Consider the following 22,817-nt stretch of genomic DNA (forward strand, 5'->3'; position numbering starts at 1 on the left):
GATATACAATGTCATGGATTGAATTGTGCCCCCTAAAAATATGTGTCAACTTGGTGAGTTTATGATTTCCAGAATTATGTGGTTGTCCTCCATTTTGTGATTGATGTAATTTTCCTACGTGTTGTAAACCCTAATCTCTGTCTGTGGTTAACGAGGCAAGATTAGATTATGTTAAAGAGGATTAGGGTGGGATGTAACACCCTTACTCAGATCACATCCCTGATACAATGTAAAGGGAGTTTCTGTGGGGGATGCCCTGCATCACCTTTTATCTTAAAAGAGGTAAAAGGAAAGGAGAGTGAGCAGAGAGTTGGGGACATCATACCACCAAGAAAGAAGAGCCAGGAGAATAGTGCATCCTTCGGACCTGGGGTCTCTGCACTGAGAAGCTCCTCAACCAGGGGAAAATTGATGACAAGGACCTTCCTCCAGAGCCAACAGAGAGAGAAAGCGTTCCCCCGGAACTGACACCCTGAATTTGGACTTGCAGCCTACTAGATCGTGAGAGAATAAATTTCTCTTTGTTAAAGCCATCCACTTGTGGAATTTCTGTTACAGCAGCACTAGATGACTAAGACATACAGTAATATGACACCACATGTCATACTGTTTTAAGAGCTTCATGTCTATTAACTCATTTAACTCTCACAGCATTCCAATGAGAGGGGAACTATCATGTCCTTCTCCATTTCACAGATGGGTAAACTGGGGCTCAAAGTTTCAGTGCCTTGTCCAAAATCCCATAGAAAGTGGCATAGTAGGGTATTTGAACCCTGAGGTCCAGCCCTGGAGCCTATGCTCCTAACTGCTCCACTCTACAGCTTCTGATGGAAACAGGGTCACTGGTCACCCAGCTAGGATTTGAATTCATGACACTGAACCACCATGCTTGTTCCCTGCCCTGGCTCTGGCTGGAGGCCGATTTCTAGCAGCAGCTGAGGGATAAGTACATGGGTAGCTATCAGTGTATCTGCAGGAGCAGGACCTGGCAGGCCTAGCTGATGCCCCCTCTTCTCCTCTCCCACTTCCTAAGCTGACCCATACCACTCCCTTGCTGACTTCCACAGGCAACCACATGGGTTATATTCTCCGGCCCATTTGACATGATCTGGCCAGAGTCCACAGAATAAATTTATCCTTTCCTGTCATCCCAAGGCACATCTGACCCCTCATTTCTGCTCTGCTGACCTGCATCAGCCTGCACAGCGGGTCCTGGGCCCTCATCCTCACCCCTCGCTGTCACCAGGGGGATTCCTCATCATAGCAGCTCACAGTGTTGAGCATGTATTCATGTTCTCCAGGCATTCTGCAAAGGGCTTTATGTGCATTGCTCGTTTTTCCCTGCAGCTGCCCAGTGAGCCAGCCGCCATTATTACCCCTTCTCCCCATTGAAGACAAACCTGAGAGACTCAGAGGGGTTGAGCCACTAGGTGAGCTGGGATCTGAACCCAGGTCTATGTAATGTTTACATCTGTCCTCTTGACCGATCATGGATTCAGCAAATATTTATTGGGTGCTCTTGTGCACTGGCACTAAGCTGGGCGCTGAGTATAGGGTGGTGAGCAGGACAGGACAAGTCTCAGCCTCCAGGAAGCTTACAGCCCAGCAGAGGAGACGACTCCACTCGGAGACCCACACACATAAATGGATCATTTGCAGATGCCCAGGGCTATGAGGAAGACAACAGGAGGCTGGGACAAGGAGTAACAGCAGGGACTGCTTCAGCCAAAGTGGCAGGAAGAGGGAGAGCCATAGGAGGCCCCTGAAGGGTTCCAAGCAGAGACAGGATGGAATTGGGGTCATAAAGAGACCATTAGCAGCTGTGGATTTGCTCTCAGGCTCTGCACCTACCATCTGGGTGACTGGTCCCCCATCCCCACCCCCATCCTCATCTGGCAAAGGAGGTTTGGATCGTGGCATCTCAGGCCGTCGGCCCACATTGTCCATGAGTGACTGGGCTCAGGACCACATTTGTCATCAAGCCCCAGCTCAGATTCTTAGGAAATCCAAAATAACAAGAGACAAAAGTAGCTTCACTCAGCCAGAGGAGCTGGAAGGTTTTAATCATGAACGGCACAGAAATGAAAACTTTAACCCGAAACATCAAGCCACATGGAAATTCATTCTCTCCTTCAAGCTCTTTGAAAGAGGTTCTCCATACCCTACACACTAATCAGTTTTCATGTTTCAACAGCATTCTCAGCCTGTGAATTCTTCTTCATCCTGGGGCTAAATCTTGTTTACTGAAATCTAATATGAATACCAGCTTTGCATTGTATTTTTGTTTGTGAAATTGTGTATATTCGAAGATAGTAAATAAATTGCTTTCCAATAAAAAGATAAAAATTTAAGATGTGGTTGCCGGAGAGAAGGGGGAGAGGGGAGGGATGAATAGGTAGAATATAGGGCACTTTTAGGGCAGTGAAACTCTTTTGTATGATGCTGTGTGGTAGACCTATGACATTAGCACTTGTCAAAACCGTAGGACTATCAACCCGACAGCAGTGGGATTGATTTTTTTTTTTTTTTTTTTTGGTGCAACACAAAAGCAAACCCTAATGTAAGCTATGAACTTGAGTTTATAATGTATCTATTTTGGTTTATCAGTTATAACAAATGGACCACACTGATACAAGATATTAATAATAGGAGAACCCATGTGCAGAGGGCAGAGGGGGTACGTGGAAACTCTCTGTACTTTCTGTACAATTTTTCTGTAAACCTAAAACTGCTCTATAAAATAAAGTCTATTAAAAAAAAAGTAAAGCTGACCCTAGAATTCTAATATAAAATGGCAGCCATTCTCTCAGAGAGCTTTCCTCCCTGGGTTCTGCACCCAGTAGGTGCCTAATCTACATTGCCAGTAAGGAAACAGCTAGTAAAGAGGAGCAGGAGCTCAGGATCAGGGGGAGCAGCAGAACCAAGGGACCAACCAGCAGGTCCTGCCCTGGGTCCAGAGCAGGACAGACAAAAGGCTGGATCCTCAGGGACTGCAGTAGAGCCCAGCAGGAAGACCTGTTATATCTCCGGGCCATCTATCAGCACACCCCAGCAAGGTCCTGAGCCCTTTCTGTACCCCTCCAGGGTCAGTCTAATCAGTCACTCATCCTGTCGCAAGAGCCAACACACACACACTCACGCTGATTGGCATGAACTCCTTGGGGTTCAGATTTGACAGAGCCAACTGAGGTCAGGATTGACAGATCCAAGCTCTTGTCCTGCTCTGTCCCTCCCAGCCGTGTGACTTTGGAGAAGGTACCTAGCCTCTCTGAAGGTTAGTATCCCCTCCAGCAACATGGGGCAGTTGTGAGGACTATGAGATCGTTGAGTAAAAAAAATTTGTAAACTGGACTAACATGAATCATTACATTTGTTACTGCCTTGGATCTGACTCTGAAGCAGGGATCCAAGAGGGAAAGACAAGAAAGGAGGGAGAAGGAAAAGGTACAGGAACCCTGGGAATGTGCCCAAACCCCCAAGCCGGGTACCTTGCAACTGCCTTGGTCCCTTCTGGAGTCTGAGGCTCACATACAAAACACACACACACACAAAAACAGCTGCCGCCAAGTCAATTCTGACTCAGGGCAACCGAACGTGCACCAGAGTAGAGCTGTGTGCCATAGGGTTTTCAGTGGCTGATTTTTTGGAAGAAGCTTGTCAGGCCTTCTTCTGAGGTATCTCTGGATGGACTCTAAAGTTCCGACCCTAGCAGCCACATGTTAATTGTTTGCACCACCCTAGGACCCTGAGGTTCACTCACATACCCATTGCCGTTGCATCGATTCCGACTCATAGCGACCCTATAGGACAGAGTAGAACTGCCCCAGAGAGTTCCCAAGGCTGTAATCTTCGTGGAAACAGACAGCCACATCTTTCTCCTGTGGAGCGGCTAGTAGGTTCAAACCACCGACCTTTCAGTTAGCAGCCAAGTGCCTAACAACTGCGCCACCAGCCTTGGAGGCTCATATAAGCTTGTGCAAACAATGGGAGCTCACTCAGGTCAGGCCCTGAGCCAAACTCTTCACAGGAACATCTCAGAACAGCGTCAGGAGTGAGGGGCTCTCCTTCCCCCATTCTACAGAAGAGGAAACTGAGCCCCAAGGAGGTTCTGCACTAGGCCGAGCCAAACGTTCACCTCTAAGATCTGAGCACTAATCCCTTCTTCTGCAGAATGGGAAAGAGCTGGAAGCTTCCCCTACAGGGCCCACTTAACCATTAGGCACAAGAGGCATAGTGCCTCAGACCAAGAATACCTTTAGGGGCCCATCAAAATGTTTACATTTTAATTTATTTTAAAATCAGAAGATAACATGGATTTAATAATAATGAATATATTATAATTCCAACTTGGATTATGTTCATCTTTATACCAACACAGTCATAAAATAAATTTTTAAATATATATATATTTTTTTTTTTTTTTTTATGGAGTAAGGGGCCCACAGAAGCGAAAGTGCTAATGTGGCCCTACCCCGCCCCCACCATGTTCTGCCCCCAAACTGGAAAGGAAGGCTAGGAGCCCTTTTCCCCCACTCTCCACCTCACCCTTTCTCTTGGCCCCCAGGGTGGCCCAGCAAGGCCAGGCCAGAGCAAGCCCAGCTGATTGAACCAAACCCCTTGGTGAGGCCCAGTCCACCCTGGCTTAGCCCTGTGAAGACCCCACCCCACACACCGTCCTGTGTCCTTCGCTCAGAGTCCCCCACCATCCAAGTGTCCTCACAGGCCAGAGCCAAGGAAGGGTGTGTTTCGATTCCTGGCAGAGCCTGGCAGAGCCCAGCTTCCTGTTTTTCTCCAAGCAGACGAGGTCAGGCTGTTGCTGGAAAGGGAACATGGGAACCAGTTGTGGGCCAACAGATCGCAGCCACACTGATGGGTTAGGCAGCTGAGGGAGGAGGGGACAGCAGGCAGTCCTCAATGGGCTCCTTGGCCCCCCTGCCACCTCCTGGAAGGGCCCTTTCTTCCTGGCTCACCCGCAGAACCCCATAGACCCCCAGGAAGCTTTGGCGTCCTCCCCTACCTCCTAGGCTTTAATTTGCTTATCCGTGAAACAGAAACGGGGGTCCTGCAGGGCCTGTCACCTGCTAAGAGGATCCAAGTCAAACTCAGATGGGACTTAGGGGGGACTGAGTTCATGTTAGGTGATGGAAAAAATTGGAAACAGTGGTGACGGTCACACAAGATAAATAATATCACTAAAACTGTGCATGTAAAAAATGTGGAGATGGCAAATGTTCTGTTACATGTATTTTTACCACAATTAAAAACAAAACAAGATGGGATCAAGAAAGGCTCTGTCAACAGTAAAAACTCCACCAGACATAAGCACAAGGTAAGGGGTGAGGTTTGTGACCAGGAGCCACGGCAGGAATAAACGCATCGTTTATTGAATCTCTACCCTGTGCTGGGCTCTTCACCTACAGAATTTCATCTGCACAATGACCCTATGAGGAAGGACTTACTATTCCTATTTTGCAACCGAGGAAAGTGAGGCTCAGTGAAAAGTTAAATACCTGGCCTGAATGTCACAAAGGTAGGAAATGACCACTATTAAGCCTGTGCCCCGCACCCAGCCACCTTCCTTCCTGTATGGCTGGAATTGAACCTGGTAAATCCAGGTTTCCCTCTGGCTGGTGGGTAGGGGGACCCTGACCAAAGTGTCTGAGGAGTTGCTAGGTGGGAAAGATAAGATGCTTTACTAGTTGTAACACAACTCAAAGAATGTAACTGATGTCACTGGATAGTACATGTAGAAACAGTTGAATCAGGGTATGTTTTGGTGTGTATTTTCTCAACAACAAAAAAAAGATGCTTCACTAGCTGGATCCAACAGCCACTAGGCATTTATGTGAAGAGCCAGCCCCTAGCCCTCATTCCCAAAGTCCCTATGCCACTATTCATTCAACATTGCTCATCGAGTGCCTGCTCTATACTAGGTACATGCCCACCTCAGGATGCCCTTTTGGGTCTTCTGGACCTTTCCTTTCCAGGAGGTGGAGTTCAAATAACAGCTCTGCCACTTACGAGCTGTGTAACTTTGGGCGAGTTTCATAACCCGTCTTTGCTTCAGTCTCCTCCTCCGTAAAATGGATGACTTCGTAGGGACGTTATGAGGATTAATGAGTTAATAAATTAATTCATGCCAAGCATCTTCATCAGCATCTCTCACTCCTCTTCCCTCTCAGACCCTGTTGCCTGACTTGATTTCCACTCCATTCTTCTACCCACTTAGCCTCCTGCTCCCTCAGGTTTAACCTTCCCACATCCCTTCCAGGGCCTTTCCTGAGATGAGGAGCTGACGTCTAAACCAGGATTACACAATGTCACAGCCAAGGTACAATCCACATGGAGAAGGTACCTATGTGAGAGAACAGGGTTCCAAGGCTGTAGAAGGCCCTAAGAAAATGGTTGGCCTCCTTTCCCACTGAGTGTTCTTTGGGTCCGAGAAGCAGAGTTCATGAGGTCCTGATGCCGACTCTCAGCCCAAAGATGTTGATCCAGGAGCTAAAGGTCCAAAAGGGAGAACAAGAGGTGGCTGTACCACACAGAACCTGTCTTTTCACCTGGGTGACCTTGAGCACGGACAAGAGATGGCAGGGGAGGGAGCCTCCCACCCCAGTGAGAGCAAGTCTGGGGATGCCTGCTCACAAGCTCAAGGACTTGTGTTCTACCATGGGATATAGAACAAGAATTTAGTGCCTGGTACATTTATAGCCGTGAAAACTCTATGGGGCAGTTCTAGTTTGTCACATGGGGTCTCTAGGAGTCAGAATCCACTGGACAGCACCCAGCAACAACAACAACAAAACATGGGTAGACGTCCAAGAAATATTTGTTGAATGAATAAATGACTCCATGTGGAGTAGGAAGTGTTAGAGACAGGAGTAAAGGAGGAATGGAAACAAGAAGGACTGTCAACAGCCAAGTCTGCCATGCTGTATGGGGACCAAGATGACAGCCTCATAGAGTACTTCCTGTGTGCCCTAAGCACTGTTCTAAATGTCTTATACGTGGTGATTCATTACTTCTCATAACAACCCCTGTGTAATACAGTCGTGTGCAGCATAACGTCCACTCAGGCAATGTTCAACTGCATATTCGTCCATGGTCCCATAAGGTTATAACAGAGTTTAGAAATCCTGATCAGAGTAATAATACACTAATAATAATAATAATGTTTTCACACGTGTCACAAAGTAATGCCTGTTTGTTATTACAAATGATTGTACCTCGAATTTTTAAGATAACAAGCTTTACAGGGATTGGTTCATAACTATAAGTTGTACGTAAGTTGAGTGTTCATAACCTGGAGGCTGTATACAATATGGTGTTCACACACATCCAAATCACATAGTGTTCTATTTCACAGAACGTATCATAATGTTAAGCGATGCATGACTATAATTTTATTATCATCACTCCCATTTTACAGACAAGGAAACCGAGTCATAGAGAAATAAGAGGCTGTTCCAAGACCAGAAAAACCCAGGCAATGGGTCTCAGAGGCCATGCCATTGACCACTGTGCTCTCCTGCCTCTGAATTTTATTCTCAACTTTCAGCTCGCGTGCTGATTTTTCAGTTCCAATATCATGTTTTTGGCTTTTGTTAGTGTATGTGCTCTACTTAGGGCTCCTTAAGTGGTCTTGTTATTTTTGTTGCTGTTGTTTACATTGTCATCTGTCTTTTCAGCAGCTCCATGCTGTTGGCCACCCTTGTTCAGAATCAAAGCAACTTCAGCAGTCAATAGATAGACGGTACTGTTTTGGACTAGGGAGGAGATTACGAAGATGGAGAAAGTGAATGGTTTGGGGCTCTATTTTGGAGGTAACAGTGAAAAGACTTGCTGATAGTTTGGATATGGGGGGTGAGAATAATTACACACACCTCCCAGCAAATTAAATGATATAATGCATGTGAAATGATATAATGCATGCAAAAACATTGAATGGTCCTAAAAAGCAAAGGGAACAGGTGAAGGAAAGGAGGAGGGACAGCGATGAATGGTTGTGGATTGAGCAAGCCCTAAATTCATTCCTTTCGCCCAGGAGCTTTGTGCCACCCTGCATTTGCATAGGATCCCAGCTGAAACACCCAGCCAGGCATCCTGCTTTGGGTACCCAATACAGTGCTGGTTTACACTTACTGTCTGGGCCTGATTTTCAATAACACACCTGTGGTGGATGCTGTGAGGCACCACCCAAAGCCCCAGTTGTTGAGGAGGCTACCGGAAGATGCCTTAAGCTGTCAGCCTTCTTTGGGGATTGCTTCACCTGCCGAAAACAGGCTCACCCAAGGTCACACCTCCTTCCAGAGGCAGCCAGTATCCAATGATGGACCCACATGATGGTATAAAGGCAAGCCCCTCACCTCAACTGGAGACAATGCTGAAAGGCCATCTCAGCTCTGAGCTTCCTATGAGGTTGGCTGAGGCCTTGGCTCAGACTGCCTGCCTCATAGCTCAACTTCTCCCACTGCCCAGTCTTGCCCGGCCCCTCCTTTCACAGGTGTTGATCCTGAAAACACTTTAGCAAGATTTCACTTGCACTCATGCAGGAGACCCAAGTTTGACCCCTGGCCAATGCACTTCATGTGTAGGCACCACCCATCTGTCAATGAAGGTTTGCATGTTGCTGTGATGCTGAACAGGTTTCGGAGGAGCTTCCAGACTAAGATGGACTAGGAAGAAAGGCCTGATGATCTACTTCCAAAAGTCTACCGGTGAAAACCCTATGGATTATCACGGGAATGGCACAGGACTGGGCAGCATTTAATTCCACTGTGCATGGAGTTGTTGTAAGTCTGGGGCCAATTCAACGGCAGCTAACAACAACGGTTGTGTGTAGAGGGAGGAAAAAGAACTCCTGGACTTGTCTGCCACAACCTCAGGAAAGACCCCGATCCCAATCATAACTATTCCCTAAGAACCCCACCCCACTCCTGCTCCCGCTCCCGCTCCCGCTCCCGCCTCTTTCTGAAACCCATCGTGTCCAGGCCGGGCTCACTGTGCCTTCCAGGATAAAGCAACTACCTAATCATAAAAATGGCTGTGGAGTCAGGCGTTCCTTCCTGGGTAAAGATTCTGTTTTAAAGGTGGCCTTCCTGACAGAGATGATGACCTTGGTTTGATGGCCTATCCCAGACCAGGTGGGCCTAGAACTTGACCCTGGCAGGAAGAGAACCTGGTTGTCAGACTTGCCCCAGCCCCTGTGTGGCAGGCAGCCAACCACCACCTGCATGGGTGAGGTTCTTAGGAGCCCCAGATAGGCTCCTGGAGGAAACCTGGAGCCAGTCTGTGGAGCTGGCAGTGCCAGGAGAGCTGTCAGGCTAAACCACTGCTCCACCCACCCTCTTCGCTTCCCATTCTCATCTCCTGTTAGTCAGAAGGGGCCTTGGCTGCCTCGGGAAGCTCACACAAAAGGCAGAATGCCAGGAACTCTGGGCTGAGCAGACTCCTGGTTGTTTTCTCAGTTCCTTTTTTGCTTCTCCTTAAAGGTCTTTGGTGCCAGAGCTCAGCCCCGTGACCTTCCAGGCAGAATCCTGGCCAATTGTCTCTGCACTGCTTCCCTCCCTCCCCCACAATTACACTTCTCCCTCCATGGGGCTTCTGAGAATCCTCGAAGGTCACTGCTGGAAAGGACCGTATAGATAGCAAAAGAGGAAGCTGGGAGGCTCCAGCCCAGGGTGGTGGCCTCCCTCTAACCGTTCCCACCTGCCAGGCTGCCTTTCCCCAGAGTGCCCAGCCTCCAGAAGTATAACAAGTGGTGCAGGCACTGTAACAAGAATGACTTCACTCTTGCAGCCCCTGACCCGTTCTATAGGTGATGTAATAAAAAGGTTTAATTGTCCTAGAAAAGGGTGGGGGGGGGGTGCTGATAACACACATAGCAAATGGTATGAAGGGAAAGGCAGAGAGTTTCCCTATCCCAATCCCAGTAGCACAGGAGATGCAGAATTTTCTAGAAGGATGAAGAAGCATCTGGAGGAGCTGCTAATCTGAGGGCCAAGTGACGGGAAGATTGAGTAGAAGTGACTGCAGGCAAAAAGGGGGTAATCCAAATTGCTTCAGGGAATTTGTTGCTGTCGTTAGGTGCCATCGAGTTGGTTCTGACTCATACTGACCCCACATTCAACAGAATGAAACACTGTCTTGTCCTGCACCATCATCACAATTGTTGTTATGCTTGAGCCTATTATTGCAGCCACTGGGTCAATCCATCTCATTGAGGGTCTTCCTCTTTTTCACTGACCCTCTACTTTACCAAGCATGATGTCCTTCTCCAGGGACTGGTCCTTCATGATAACATCTCCAAAGTGTGTGAGACAAAGTCTCGCCATCCTCCCTTCTAAGGAACATTCCGGCTGTACTTCTTCCAAGACAGATTTGTTCGTTCTTCTGGCAGTCCATTGTATATTTAATATTCTTCACCAATATCATAATTCAAAGCCATCAATTCTTCTTCACTCTTTGTATTCTTCTAATTTTTTTTTGAAAATGATTATTTTCATAAAATGTTATTTGTTATTATGTTTATAATATTATATTATGTTATTGTGTTTATTATTAGTATTTTATATGAATTTTTTTAATTTTTAGTTTTAATTTTTAATACCTTAAACATTGAGAACTATTCCAGCAGTGTGCTGGAGTCAGCTCACGCTAGCTTGGGAGAGTTTGTACACATTTCTTGCCACTCCACATTCAATGACATCGGGTTGGTATCTTAAAACCAGCCTTGGCAAGAGTTTTTACACCATGGAAATTGGCAAGTTCTGTAATTCAGGGATTTTAATCCCAGAGAAAAACCCGTTGCGATCGAGTTGATTCTGAACAAGTTGTTAAATATAAATATTTACCATCACACCATTAGCTATAATCCACATAAGCCAAGTTCTTTGGGGTCTTCAAAGTTTTTTAATAACAAGGCCAAAAAGTTTGAGAACCAGTGAGTTAGTACATATAAAATACTTAAATGAGTGCCTGGTACATGGTCCAAAAAAACCCAAACCATTGCTGTCAAGTTGCTTCCGATTCAGGGTGACCCCATGTTATTACAGAGAATTGCTCTATAGAGTTCTCTTGGCTTTAATCTTCACAGAAACAGATTGCCAGGTCTTTTTTCCAAGGCGCCATTGGGTGGGTTCAAACCTCCAAACTTTCAGTTAGTAGTCGAGTGCAAACCATCTGAGCTACCCAGGGACCTTTGGTACATGGTAGATCCTCCCTCAGTAATTAAGTGCCAGCCATTAATCTTTACCATATTTCAAAACTCAAAGACTTAACCTCTAATGGATGGCATTACTTTTTGTTATTTCTCATTTTCCAAGTGCTCAGATGTACCTCCCATTGCCTTGGAGCCCTGCTTTCTCCTCACCCTACGACCCAACCTCACTCCTCCATTCAACCCTCTGTCCAGTCGCCTTCAAGTAGATTCTGACTCATGGAGATCCCATGTGTGTCAGAGGGAAACTATGCTCCACAGGGTTTGTTTTTTTTTTTTAATAGGATTTTTAATGATTGATTTTTCAGAAGTAGATCACTAGGTCTTTCTTCCAAGGTGCCTCTAGGTGGACTTTAGGTGGACTTGTACTGCCGACATTTCAGTTAGCACCCAAGTATATTAACTGTTTGCCCCACTGTTTGTAAGAGATTGTCCATGCAACCTTAACCCCTCTTGTCTTTTACCACAAAGTTTCTCTACCCCTGGTCCTTCAGGCAAGATCCACCCTCTGACAGTATGCCCCAGGAAGGGCTAACAAGCACTGCTAGAGACTCTTAAAACCACATTGGTGAAATGCCCCTGTTTACATTTCCAACCATCAGGCTAATTGTTTGTCTTTAGCTAACAAGCTGTGGCTGATTACCACTGGTTGTTGTGGGAATTTGTTCCGAAGTTTCTGGCTTTGAGATCACCTCAAAGGCCTACTTCAGATGGTTGTTTCATCATATTATACTTTAAGAGAATTACTGGGCAAGCCTCAGCCAGATTATGAATATCTGACTAAAGGTGCTGCATAAACACCCCTGGCAGGAACATATCCAAGCATCTCCAAAGCCAGCAATGACAAAGAGGCCTGGGGCATCTGGGGAATTCAAGTGAAAAAGGTTTCCTGAGAGAATGCAAATTATTAACAGTTTATTTAAAAAAAAAGAAACAACAACTTTTGGTGACCGGAAGCACAGTGAAATCTGAACATAAGACTTACTAAACCAAAAATAAATGATAATAAATGATTAAAAAAAAAAATGATAAGCAAATTAAAAAAAAAATTTTTTTTTCTTTTTTTAAGCTGCCCTGAAAGAAACATGCAGGCGAGACCATTTCAATGTCAAAGATGAGTGAGAATACAAAAATAAACATCAAATACCATGTAAAGAGCCTAGCCTCTTCCCTTTGCTTTGTTTACGTCAAAGATGTAACTTGAATATCACCTGTTTTTTTCCGCATCTGAATTCCACCGATGTTATTATTTAATTTTCTTTTCTAAATTAACTCATCTCTTTTTAATTTAAATTACTTTGAAAGGGACCTTCATATTTTGACTGTAGATAGAAAACTGGTACCATTCCCTATGTAAAAATAAATCCAAACATTGTTATTAAACTCTAGCTAAACTCTATGGCCTGACAATGACTCTTAAAGTGGAGCCAACACTCTGTTTTAAAAAGAATAGCAAATGATGCAGAGGTGTCAAAGACATATTAGCATCGACATGAGACTTTCTTTCTTGAGTTAATCAGAAGGATTGAAAGAAAGGGTGACCCACTTCTAGAGACTTATTCTGTGGCTCTTCTCCACTGCGGAATGGCATCCCCATGAGGCAAAGACTTAGTTTGTTGTGTTCACTGCTGTTATGGATTGAATTGTGTCCCCCCCAAATTGTGTTGTAAATCCTAACCTCTATTTCTGTGGTTGTAATCTCATTTGGGAATGGGTTGTCCTTGTTATGTTAATGAGATGGGATTAGTGTAGGGTGTGTTTCAAGATATAAAAGAGATTAGACAAGCAAGCCGAAGAAGCAGAGATGGAAGACAAGAGATGTCAAGCCACATAAAGATTGCCCAGGCTCAGAAGCTCAGAAGAGACAAGGACCTTCCTCCAGAGTTGACAGAGAGAGCGAGACTTCCCCTAGAGCCAGCATCCTGAATTCGAACTTCTAGCCTCCTAAACTGTGAGAAAATAAATTTCAGTTTGTTAAAGCCACCTACTTGTGATAATTCTGTGACAGCAGCACTAGATAACAAAGATGCCTGCTCTATCCCTGGTGCCTAGAGCTGACCTGGTGCATAGTAGGTGCTGAATAAATATTTACTGAATGCATGAATTATTTATATTCAAAATTAAATAGGTGCAAGGATGTTTACTATAACAATTCCTATAACAGGAAATGGTAACAAGGTAAAAACCTCCATCAATAGGGGATGAGATAAATTGCGGATGGGCCATACAATAGACTACTATGCAGTCTTTATAGAGAATGAGGCAGCTCTAGATACACTGTATGGTGCTCACTGATACGTTACGTGAAATAAGCAAGGAACAGAGCAAATGTGTACATCATATTCCCGTTCATGTTTTAAAAGCAGCTATATGAATTTACATGTTTGTAAATGCATAAAAGATCTCTAAAAAGATGCATAAGAAACTAGTAAGATCAAAGGGAGGATCTGGGGCCAGAGATAAGAGAGGTATACCCTTTGGGGTGCACATCCTCTTTTCAAGCAATAGACAAATTTAAAAGAGAATTGAGAAGGGAAAAACTTTCTCAGCATGAGATCCAGGAGTTACAACTGTGAGCCACTGACACATAGTCTAGGGCTCCACTGGGGAACCACATGCCCTACTTTGGGAAAACGTGATTTACAGCAGAGGGCTTCTGTCCCTGCAGATTGACTTCTGCTCATAATATCTGAATCTTAACACCTGGGCTTTCCCTCCGCCTAATCTGAGCATCCCTCATCTTCACTGAGTAAAACATATCTTGGTCCTGATCTGCTGGAGGAGTTGAGGCACATCCTTGTCTGACATTTCTGGCAGCCTCTCCATTCCCTTAAGTCACTCCCCTCCTTCCACAGTTTTCCCAGGCAAGGTTCCCTTTCTCAGAAAACAAGGGTGGTGCTCTCAACTGACCCAGGCTATTGACCTGTTTTTCTGTATGTTTCCATATGTTATGCAATCCCTAATAAGCATATACAACAGACTTTAATAGATATTAAGGTTTTTGCCACAGTGTGACTTCATCCTGGGACTAGTTTTCCCGGCTGGAAATTCTCAATCTGGCTAAAGTTCACCAATCTCACTCTATCAGTCAGAGTTGCATGCAACTACGGTGCCTTAATCATGTAGCCAGAAGCCAGAGGTGGGCAGTCCCTGGAAGGTTGGAGTCCTTGGTGGCATGACAGTTCCATAAGGCCATCAGGAACTCAGAGTCCATCTAGCTTTCTGGTCTACCATCATCAGCATAAGGTTTTCATTCTTATCCTCAGACACTGGCTGCTACACTTCCTGGCACTGGGGAGATAGGGCAAAGGGCAAAAGACAAAGGCTATGTACCAGCTAGGTCTGCCCCTGTTAGCAAGCTTTCTCAGAACCCCACCCAGAAGCTTCTGTGTACACCTCACTGGCCAGAATTGTGTCACATGGTCACCCAAGCTGCAAAGGAGCCTGAACACATCGCCACTCTGAACCAAATTAGAGTTCTGATCTTAAAGAAGATTGGACTGAGTGCAGAAGACATTATTTTAAACTAACATATCAGCTATTAGTAGGCATAGCTTATCCACCCTGGTAGATGACACGCTTAGAGGCAGGAAAGGTATGTTTTATTAATTTTATATCTTTCACACCTCTGGCATAGGGTCGAAATTGAACATGGACATGTCTGGGGGGACAGTGAAGAAATAAGGTTAAATACCTAAGACGGAAGCTGAGAAGCCACTAGGCTTCTGAAGTGGTTGGCAATAGGAGCCACAGCAGGCTCTTGATCTGAGAAATGGTTTTTGAGCCAATTCAGGTCAACACACATTTAATGAATACCAACTCATCATATGATGACGGTAAGCTGCCATCAAGGTGCTTACCATCTGTTATGAGAGACAAGACATGCAGGTAAATAACTGGAAATGCGATGCTTAAAGAAGGAGGCATTTTATCAGGCATTTGAAAGACAGGTGTGATCTGATAGGCAGCGGTAGAGGGATGCATCTCAGTCTGGAGGGCAGCCTGAGGTCTGGGTACAGGACACACAGGGTGGCTTGGGCAATGGCAAGTAGTACAGAAAGGCGCCCACAGGGAAGTTGTAAAAAATACAACCAAAAAAGGGAGTTGGGTCTAGACTGCATGTGCCTTGAAGGCCAGATAATGAGCTTGTACTTTATCAGTAGGAAGTGGAGAGCCATTCAAAGTTCCTGAGCAAGTTCTTGAGCCATTGAAAGACAGAGCAGAGTGCAAGAAGATTCGAGATGGTAAAGACAGGAAGCAAGAGGAAAAGATGAGTCATCATGAGGGCATTGGCATAAAGAGACAAAGAGAGGTCACAGACATGAAGGATATTATAGAAACAAGAATCAACATGGCTTGGGGTGAGACAGCAAGAGGAGAAAATGGAGGCTTCTGGGGCTGATGGCGATATTATTAACATAGAAAGCTGGGTGAGAAACAGGTTTGGGGGACAATGTAGAGCTGGAGGTACCAGGCGGCTAGGAGGTGGAAATTTTCCATGGGCCCCTGGAAATTCCAGTTTGGAGCTCAGGATCGAGGTCACACCTGGAGGTGTCAGTCTGGGAGTCAACAGCTGAGAGAGGACAACTGAGGTAGCCAGAGGCACCTCAGATACACTATGTCCAAAACAGACACTCTTCTTCTGCTTCCCACAATCCTCTCCTCCTATGGCTCTCAAGCTCAGGAGCAGCATCCCAGACTCACCCTCCTCATTCACAACCATACCCTCCTATCCTATTTATTTTCTCAATACTGAATTTCTCCATATTTTGCTAATCTGTTCCAGCTTCCCATTCCCCCTGCCACTGCCTCAGCCGAGGTGCCTGTCACTTCTCATCTTGTTCACTGCAAAGTCCCCCAGGTGATCTACAGGTCTGCAGTCTGCACCTCCACACTTTCACGCTGCTGACAGAGCAATCTTTCTAAAACCCCATTCTAGCAATGTTACTGACTGGCCTACTAAGTAGGGCCTACGAGACCCTCCACAGTCTAGGCCACAGCCTACAGGGCCAACTGCATCCCACACCCAGTTGCCCAAACATGCCTCAATCTATCCCTTGTCTCCATGCCTTTACACATCCAATTCCTTCTGCCAGAACACCCTTCCCCAACTCATTCACCTGGCTTACTGCTAGTGTACCTGGCAGCAATCAGCTCTGGCACCACTTCCTCCAGGAAACCTCCTTCGAGCTCTTCCATGTGTTCTTACCTTACCCAGGGATTCCTTCTACCCTCCACATTGTATTGCTACCTTAGTTCACTTGTCCATCTCCTCCTCAAGGGCAGGCCTCCTGACTCATTCCTCTCTCTCGGTCACCAGGGCCTAGCTCAGTGCCTGGCACATAGTTGTTGCTGCTGCTGCTGTGTGCTGTTGAGTTGATTCCAACTCACAGGGACCCCATGTGACAGAGTGAAACTACCCCATAGGGTTTTCTAGGCTGTAATCTTTATGGGAGCAGATCAGCAGATCTCTTTCCCACAGACCTGTTAGTTGGGTTTCAACCAGCAATCTTCCAGTTAGCAGCTGAGCGTCTTAATGACTGCGCCTACAGGGTTCCTTGGCACATAGTAGGTGATCAATTCATTTTTGCTGAATGGTCAGATGAAGCCAGGAGTGAATGAGAACTCTAAGAGAGAGAGTGTAAAGAAGTGGAAGGGCTTAGGACTGAGCCTTGGGGAGTGATTTGAATTTCAAAAACAGGAGAAGAAAACAGAGATGGAAAGCACAGAATCTTGGCAACTCCAGGAAGAGCACTGGCCAAAAATGCCGGTGATTGCTAGGAATAATCTTCCCTCTCTAAGTCCCCCCCATCTTTCAGATTTCAGGGAAGCTTTCTCTGACTCTGCCACCAAGTGAGTCCCCTCTTATCCTCTCCCAACCAGTACCTGTGCTGGTCCTGAGCCGTTTGCCCTCCCATCTGGTCCTCACCTTCCCTGCCTGCTCTGTACTTCCGGTAACCAACTCCTGAATGCTCCTGGGGCAATGAGACATTCTAATGGGAGACTAAAGTAAAGGGAGAAAACAGGGTATTTCCCCTCCTTCTTGGTCCTAAGTGGTGTCTATGGAAGTAATTTGCGTCTTCTCTGTGGTTCCAATTTCTTCCAAGTGACCCTGGCCCTAGTCTCTGATTACACTGCCTCCTCCCCAGTCCCTCTAAACCAGGGAAGGTAGTAAATTCCTGGTTTCCTCACAATCTCCTGTTGGGCTTCTCAGCTCTTCCATCACCTACACAACGAGTTCCCTGCATTAAATTCTATGTTAAAAACTCAGTGGGTTCAGCTTCCCTGCTTGTACACTGCCTGATACATCACCACACTTGGAACAACTTAAGTCCTCATCTGCAGTTACTTACTTGTTCAAGGTCTGCGCACTCACTAGACTGGAAGCTCCCTAAAGGCAGGGATAGGTCTGGACAGTAGGCACTCCCCAGGGTCAGAGGCATTAGATGCTCGGTGCATATCTGCGGTTGGCTGCAGAGGAGAACTGAGGAAAGGTCATCTGACTAGAAGGCGACTGAGGGGTGTTTTTGAAGAGAGGGGTGTTGAGCAGAAATCAGACTACAAGGGATACACCTAAGTGGGAGATGAAGAGAAACTAGGAGCATCAAGTAATTTGGGAGTTAAAGGGGAAAGAAGACTGGGCTGACAGTGTAGAGGAAAGTGGGAGGGGAAGAGAGATTAGATCACATTTGTAAATTGAAAGGAAGAAACTAAAGGAGGGAGGAGTTGAAGGATAGAAGATGCTGGGACATTGGGGTGGAACAACATGACCTAGGTGGTCTCTTAGGAGAATTGAACCCACCAGAAGGGTTGAGGATGGGATGGAGAGACTGGAGGTAGGAGATAAATTGGGAGGGGATAACCAATAAGGAAGTGAGAAGAATTAAATCAGGCCTTAACTCAGGACTCTCTAAGAAGGCTCCAAAGTTGGGAGGGGGTGTCTCAGGAAGGTAGATGGGGGATCTGCTCTTTTTCGGTTCCTCTTTGCCCAGTGCAGCACAGAGACCCCCGCCCCGACCCAGGCAGCTTAATCCTTTGCCAAGATTGGCAGCTTTTCTCCCCTTTGTCCACATTGCCACATTTCCTCCTCTTGTCCAGTAGCTCCATAGTTTGTGGTATCCCCTTCCATCTCCCCATGTGGGGCTGGATGGGTGGGGGGCAGGTCAAGGCCAGGCCTGCATGTAGTGACGTGCTGGTAAATGATTAACAACCAGCAGAGGAGAGGGAGCCTTGATTTGTACTGTTTGCTGATTTCCATGGTGTAAATATTCCCACCATCGCTGATGTTAAGCTTCCAGTGTGAGGTTACTCACCTCACCTCCTCTCCTGCTTCCCTTACCCCTTCATAGACCTCTGGACTGGGTGGCAGCAATGGGGCAGGTCCAAGCCTGAGAGGGCGGCAGCAGCACCTCAGCTATAGCCTCAAAAAGATCCTTGATGGGGAGAGGGATGCCTAGGGCAAGGCAAGCAAAACTGTCTCTCCTCCAGGTACACCCCCTACCCCATAGCTATCACTTTCTCAGCCTCGCATCTCAGTTCTCAAGCGTAACTTCAGGATCTCACAGAAATTGGGGGCCTGAGATCCATAGACAGATGATTCACCAAGCACTTTCTCACTGGCTGGACACCCTAAACTGTACTGACTAAGGCAGTAAAACCAAAATATACTTTCCTCTTTTCCAAGGTAAACAGAAAAGAAAAAATGATCCAAGGAAAGCATTCTCTCACTGATGCACAAGATTTACCCATTCTTGGTCTTAAACACTAGCAAACAGCCATCTAAGATGCATTAATCGGTCCCAACCCACCTGGAGCAAAAGACAATAAAGAACATCAAAGACACAAGGAAAATATGAGCTCTAGAGACAGAAAGGGCCACATAAACCAGAGACTCCATCAGCCTGAGACCAGAACTAGATGGTGCCCAGCTACAACTGATAAATACCCTGACAGAGAAACCCTGATGGAGCAGAAGAGCAGTGGGATGCAGACCTCAAATTCTTGTAAAAAGACCAGACTTGACGGTCTGACTTAGACTAGAAGGACCGCGGACATCATGGTCCCCAGGCCTTCTGTTAGCCCAAGACTGGAACCATTCCCAGATCCAATTCTTCAGACAGGGATTGGACTGGACTATAAGATAGAAAATGATACTGGTGAGGAGTGAGCTTCTTGGCTCAAGTAGACACATGAGACTAAGTGGGCAGCTCCTGCCTGGAGGGGACATGAGAAGGCAGAAGGGAACAGAAGCTGGCTGAATGGACACAGGAATACAGGGTAGAGGGAAGGAGTATGCTGTCTCATTAGGGGGAGAGCAGCTAGGAGTATATAAAAAAAAACAAGGTGTATATAAATTTTTGTATGAGACTGATTTGTAAACTTTCACTTAAAGCACAATAAAAATTCTTTAAAAGATTTACCCATTCTTCATCAGTCTTCCACAAAACCAATTGGCAATTGGCTCCTGGAAGACCTGTCTCTTTGAAGAGCCCTGCAAACAGGGGGGCAGGAGCTCTGGAGTCACACTTGGTTTGAATCCCTGATCTTCTGTTACAGCAAAGTGACCATGGGTCAGTTACTTCTCTCTGAGCCTCAGTTGTTTTTGTTTTTTTTATCTATGAAATGGGTATGATAACAGCAGTACTTACTCCTTGTAGAAAGGAGCCCTCATGGTACAGTGGTTAAGGTCTTGGCTGCTAACCAAAAGGTTGGCAGTTCAAACCCACCAGCCGCTCCATAGCAGAAAAATGTGGCAAGCTGCTTCCATAAGGATTTACAGCCTTGGAAGCCTTAGGGGGCAGTTTTACTCTGTCCTATAGGGTTGCTGTAAGTCAGAAGAGACTCAACAGCAATGGGTTTGGTTTTTTGGACTCTATGTAGTTAAACTGCAGGAGTTCTCAACTGGGGGTGATTTTGCCCTCATGGGAATTTAGCAATGTCTGGAGACACTGTTTGTTGTCACAACTCCGGCTGGGAGGGACTACTGGCATCTAGTGGGTAGAGGCCGGGAATGCTATTAAACATCCTACAGTGCACAGGATAGCCCCTTACAACAAAAAATTATCCAACCCAAAATGTCAATAGTGTCAGGGTTGAGAAACCCTGGATTAGAGGTGAAGATTTGGTGAGATCATGCCCAAGAAGCAAGTACTTACCAGTGTCTGGCAACTAGTAAACACTCAAAAAATAGGAGCTGTTATTCTGAGATTTTTCTTTGTGGAAGATCATGGTCTAACCTTTCTATTTCCAGATCCAAGCCTTTGGGGTGGAATGTGGAAACCCTTGAGCGCTGAGAAACTTGCTCACTGCTCCAGGTGTGAATCACTCTGTAAATGTCAATTTCTTTTATTGAAAGCAGAACTGAGGCCATACCAGTGACTCAGGACTAGGAGCCATCCCAGGCTGTGGTGACCTAACTAGCCTGGCGTGGAGGAAGTGATTTTGCCCTGAAGCTCTCCTTCCAGGGGGTGCAAAATGAAGCGTTTCAAGACTCAGAGACTCCAAGGGGCTCACTTGAAGGGGCTTAGAAAGACCGAGAAAAGCAGCCAAAACCCTGCTTGTCTCCAGATATCTTCCTCACTGGGTGGTTTGTTCCTTCCAGGACTTTGAACTGATTTGTTCTGGTTTGAACTCCTGCTGCAAATTTGCATTTTTGGTAAGTTCCCAGGTGATGCTATGCTGCTAGTTAGGGACCAATTCTGAGAACCACCAGTAGAGCAGTGGTTATCAACAATTATCATCTATAAGATTCACCTGGGGATCTTGTTTAGCTGTAGATTCTGATTCAGTATATCTGGGACCAAAAAAAAAAAAGCCAAACCCAGTGCCATCGAGTCGATTCTGACTCATAGCGACCGTATAGAACAGAATAGAACTGCACCATAGAGTTTCCAAGGAGCCCCTGGCGGATTCGAACTGCTGACCCTTTGGTTAGCAGCCATACCACTTAACCACCATGCCACCAAGGTTTCCATATCTGGGACAGAAAGGCAAATTCTCAGCAGGAGTTCCAACCAGTTCTTTCCCTGGTTCCTTCCCTGCAACCTAACATGAAATTCCTTCTCCAGAGCCACAGCTTTGGGCCAAAGAGTTCAATCTCTCCCGTTAATCACATTAGTGTTGTCATTGTTGTTACATGCCATTGAGTCAGTTTCTACTCATAACGTCCCTATGTACAATAGAATGAAACACTGCCCAGTCCTGCACCATCCTCATCATCGTTGCTATGTTCGAGCCCCTGGTTGTAGCCACTGCGTCAATCCATCTCATTGAGGGTCTTCCTCTTTTTTGTTGACCCTCTACTTTACCAAGCATGATGTCCTTCTCCAGGAACTGGTCCCTCCTGATAACATGTCCAATGTATGTGAGACAAAGTCTCACCATCCTCATTTCTAAGGAACATTCTGGCTGTACTTCTTCCAAGACAGATTTGTTCATTCTTCTGGCAGTCCATAGTTTATTCAATATTCTTCACCGACACCATAATTCAAAGGCATCAGTTCTTCTTCGATCTTCCTTATTTATTGTCCAGCTTTTGCATGCATATGAGGCGACTGAAAACACCATGGCTTGGCTCAGGAGCACCTCAGCCTTAAAAGTGACATCTTTGCTTTTCCAGCAGATTTGCCCAATGCAATGTGTCTTCTGACTTCTTGACTGCTGCTTCCATGGCTGTTGATTGTGGATCCGAGTAAAATGAAATCCTTGACAACTTCAATCTTTTCTCTGTTTACTGTGATGTTGCTCATTGGTCCAGTCGTGAGGATTTTTGTTTTATGTTGAGGTGTAATCCATACTGAAGGCTGTAGTCTTTGATCTCCATCAGTGTTTCAAGTTGTCTTCACTTTCAGCAAGGTTTTGACATCTGCATATCACAGTTGTTAAAGGGTCTTCCACCAATCCTGACGTCCTGTTCTTCTTCATATATTCCAGCTTCTCAGGGCAGATAACCTTAGTGGGGTGAGTTGGGCATGCAGGGGGCCCAAGATTACAGAAGTGCCAAGGGAGCCTGGAGAAGGTACGTGGGCACTGTGTACTAGAGAAGGAATGATGAAAGAGAGGGAAGGCAAGGCTGAGCCAGGGAGCATCTGCAGAATCTGGGTCTGTGCCCACGTCCTTCCTGAGAAGTGGTGTGCCCAGAGGAAACAGGTGAGAGGAGAGGCAAGACATGAATCCAAGCCCAGGAATCCAAGCCCACGGACACTAACCTGTAACCTACCATCTGGCAAGCTCCACCTCTCCCTGAGTCACTGAAACACAGAACCCTGGGGTTGGAGGGAGCTTTAGGAGCCAACAGTCCAGCTTCATTCTTACCCACCATCTCCCTGCTAGTCAGTGGCAGAGCCAGGATTTGCATCAGATATCTGGCTCCAAAGCACAGGCTTTATGGGGCCACAACCTCAAATGCTTCAGGGGCAGACAGGTGGCATAAGGTTAAGTGGTTGCACACAAGACAACAGGGGTGGAGGCTGTAAAGAACTGCAGGCGCTGCTAAGGTATTAAATTAAAAAACAAACAAATAAAAACCACTGGGCCAGCCAAACAAAACATGTCTCTGGCCTGGGAAAGTGGGTGAGGCCCGCAGGTTGTGAGTTTGTGA

This window comes from Loxodonta africana, chromosome 18 (assembly GCF_030014295.1).
Source record: "Loxodonta africana isolate mLoxAfr1 chromosome 18, mLoxAfr1.hap2, whole genome shotgun sequence".
NCBI lineage: Eukaryota > Metazoa > Chordata > Mammalia > Proboscidea > Elephantidae > Loxodonta > Loxodonta africana.